This window comes from Grammomys surdaster, unplaced genomic scaffold (genome assembly GCF_004785775.1).
Source record: "Grammomys surdaster isolate TR1022 unplaced genomic scaffold, NIH_TR_1.0 98, whole genome shotgun sequence".
NCBI classification, from domain to species: domain Eukaryota; kingdom Metazoa; phylum Chordata; class Mammalia; order Rodentia; family Muridae; genus Grammomys; species Grammomys surdaster.
Genome location: NW_021604577.1, coordinates 5056207 through 5060209, shown reverse-complemented (window position 1 = coordinate 5060209; position 4003 = coordinate 5056207).

The following is a 4003-nucleotide window of genomic DNA, read 5'->3' as shown; positions in this document are numbered from 1 at the left end:
ACTATCTCTAGTTAATAGAAACACGTACATATTTTATTGTATTGGTCAGACAATATAATCACAATTTTAAAAATTAATGCTCTTGTAACATTTTGTGCTCGATTGACATTAATTTACTAATTTTCAGGGGAAATTAGTTGCTTTGGGTTAGGACTTAAACAGGATCAATAGTTGCATTTGTTAAATTCCTTTCTTTACTAAATATTTCTCCTTCCCTTCTTTTTCATGCTTCCAACACGTGAGCCTTCAGTGAACTTCTCATTATCAGGCCACTGTGTCTGTACTTTTTCCATAATAGTTAACTAATCTACATATCCACCAACTATGTGCGAGTTATTTTCATTTTTACCAACAGGAACGTTTTGCTTTTTTTTTCATTATTATGATTCTAACTGGAGTGAAATAATTTTTAAATTTAATTTGCTAGTGATGCTGAGTATTTTCTTTCATAATTCTATTGGAGATTTGTATGACTCTGAGAAGTATCTGTGTAAGTCTATTACTCAGGTATTTTTCTTTGGTTTTGTGTATATTTTTGCCTTATACTCTTATCAGGTGTATAATTTGCAGATATCTTCTCCATTTTGGTATACTTCCCCCCCCCCGTTTATTGTCTGATATACTGTCACATATCTTCTTTGGCTCTCATTTTCTGGGCTTTGGGGGATTGTCTAAATTATAGTTGCCCATTATAATATTCTGAAACACTTCACCAGTCTTTATAGTTATGTCATAGCTTCAGATTTTACATTTAAGCCTCTGACTCATTCTAAGCTGATGTGTATATATGATTCTTCTTATGATTTATTTTTATTATCAAGTATTTATTTAAATTTATGCATATATATTAGTTATATATTCTATGGACATATTATTATAGAATACATATGGGTATCTTGCCTACACGTAGGTCTATTGCATCATTTGCATACATTGCCTATATGTACTGTATTTGTCCGTGTACCCAGGTGCATGTCATTTGGAAATCAAAGGACAACCTCACATGTCATTCCTTAGGTGCTATCCACATTGTTTTTTCTATTTTATTGGAGGCAGGATTATACATGGTGCCATCATACCCTCCTTTTTAAAAACATGGGTTCAGATGATGAGATTCAGGTCCTCATATTTGCAAAGCAAGTACTTTAGTGACAGATATACCTCCCCATGCCCTTTCTTTTGATAAGTGCCAAGACTACATGTTGCTATATTGCCCCAGCAACTATTTGTTATTATGATTTTCCTTTCTTCGAAGTATGTTTTTACCACTGTTGTCTACAAATCAGTTGGCGATAAAGTGTGGGTTTGTTTTGGGGGTCTTTCTACCCCAAAACTCCATTGGTTTTTGAATGCCAGTATAATGCTGCTTTGTAAAATATTTTGTAAGAAAGTAGTATGAAGTCTTGTATACATTTTAGAATTTTTCTACTGTGGTGTCATTGGTATTTGATGGCAATTTCAATGAATCTGCAGATCATTTTGGGTATTGGACATTTTAGCATGTTGATTTTTCCATGAACTTTTCATGACACTTCTGTGTATGTGTAGTATGTGTGTCCTTAAATTTCTGTCATCAGTCATGATAATTTTCATTACAGAGGCCTCATGTCATTGGTTAAATTTGTCCCTAGACATTTTTATAATTACTGTATATGAAACTGCTTTCTCAATTTATTTTCAGATAATTTATTGCCATATGTAAATACTGATTCTTTTTGTTGTTGTTGTTCATGATTTCTTAATTTTTTTATAATTTATTTATTTTTTCAAATAGTAATTTATACTCATTCACACAGGGGTTATAAACACAAAAAGGCAGGACATGGGGAAGGGGATGACACTGGGGTTTGGGTGTTCAAAGGGAATACAGATATCTTTCAGAACAGGGTATTGGCTGGGTGAAGGGTCAGGGGACAGGTCACTATGACTCTGCCTATGATTCACTTGTCCTTATCTAAGTTGGTATTATCTGCCAAGGCTACCTATTTACTAGGTCTATGACTACTCAGGCTGGTAAACTGTCACAAAAGCTGCCTGTTTACAATAGCTTATAGCCATCTGTTTCAATGTTTTTCCACAGAGACCCAAGACTTGGTGTTAGTATACATGTATGACAGGCCTATTGCTGATTTTAGGCCTATGGCTGATTTTAGGCCTTCAGTGTGTAAGCAGGGCTGCCCCTGACATCTCCTCCCTTCTCTAAGTATAGAAGGGCTGTGGCGATTCTAATCTTGCGAAGGCGGGGATAGAGGCCTGACCTCCAGTAATTGAAGAGGACCTTGTAATGGCTGCAGTCCCCCTGTTGTTGTCCAGTGAGGCATGAGGGCCATACCCATCCCGTTGTCTTTTCCTGGAGAGGGGATACTTTTGTGATGTCAGAATTCTTGACAGTAGCCATTCTGACCAGGATGAGGTGGTATTTTATAGACTGAATTTGGATTTCCCTAATGGCTAGGAATATTGAACACTTTAAAAAGTACATTGGCCATTTGTGTATTTTTTTTCCAAACTCTCAATTCAACTTATAGTACATTTGTTGATCGGTGATTTTATTTCCTTGATGTTTAATTTCTTTAAGTTCTTTGTCAACCCACTGTCTGAAGTACTATAGGGGATAAAGATTTTTCTCCTATCTATGGGCAGACTGTGTGCTCTCCTGAGCTTCCACTGCTGTGTGGTTTCAATCAATTGTTCTGACTCAGGAATGTGGGTACTCCATTAAATGCTCCTGCCAACCTCGAATTTAATTTAGCCATCTTTGTTCTGTTGAATTTCTTTGCTTTTTGAAAAAAATTACAAAAATGTTTGAAATGATTTTAAGTGTTATCAAAGTTACAGAAAAAAAAAAAAGGAACTTCACTATAGCTTTTGCAAACTAATTCATTTGAATGAATATTCTCCCTTCCTTTCTTCTTTTTTAAAATCCGGGTTCTCACCCTGTAGGATGCAGAGCACAGCAGTTACTCTTAGTCTTGAGCTCTGGTTTGGCATGAGAAGTTTCTGAATTCCACTGAGTTTATTCAGACTCCTGCAATTCTTATTATTGTTCACCTCCGAGACACAATTGTCCTAAATAAAGAAGCCTCTAGCAAGTTGAAGGAAGAACTCAAGAAGTCCAGAGGAAGTTCCTGGAGCAGGATGTTTTCTATTGTGAGTGAACTGGGGGATTCACGCTGTCATTTTCAGCGCATGGAGCGTTCCTTAGCCACACTCCTTTCTCCTCCCCTCATTACTTGCAAGTCCTAAACTGACTGATCTTCCGGTGATTCCCCGTAATGTGGACGCTCCTGGGCACAGGGAGCTGTGGTGGCGCACGCGTAGTTTAATTCCCCCAGAGGGAAGTGGCTCTCTGTGAGTTCGAGGCCAACCTGGTCTACATAAAGATATACAGCACATCTGGGGCTATGTAGAAAGACCCTGTCTCAAAAAACAAAAACAACACCCTATCAAAAAAGAAATCTTAATGTCAACATTTTAATGTATTCTTTTCAAAATGCTTCTTGACTTCATGCTGTATCTGTTAAGCACCAAATTCAAGTCTGAGTTTCCTGCATCAAGAAGGCAGGCGTAAAACATGAAGTCACAACTACTGTGTCAACACACATGATGCTTGCATAGGTTCAATGCAGACAGAGTTACAGTACGAAGAAGGGGAAGCTACCTGCAGTTGCCACCCTTTTTCAAAGGAAAAATTACTTTTCTCCAACGGACTCACTGGGTGTATTAATCGTGAATAAAGGTAAAGGCCCATGCCCAGCAGCAGATGGCTAACACACCAACACAGAAGGAACTCAATGGTATTTGTGTGTGTGTGTGTGTGTGTGTGTGTGTGTGTGTGTGTGTTTTAAATCTCACATTGCTTTGTTTCGGCTTTTTGTTTTGTTTCATTAGTCCTTTGCTTATATATTTTGGTTTACAGTTTGTGTGGTTTTTCCTCTTTGCTTTTGTTTGATTGTTTTTAAAAGAGAGCTTGGGTTTGGTGGGTGGGTAGGTTCTGAGAGGA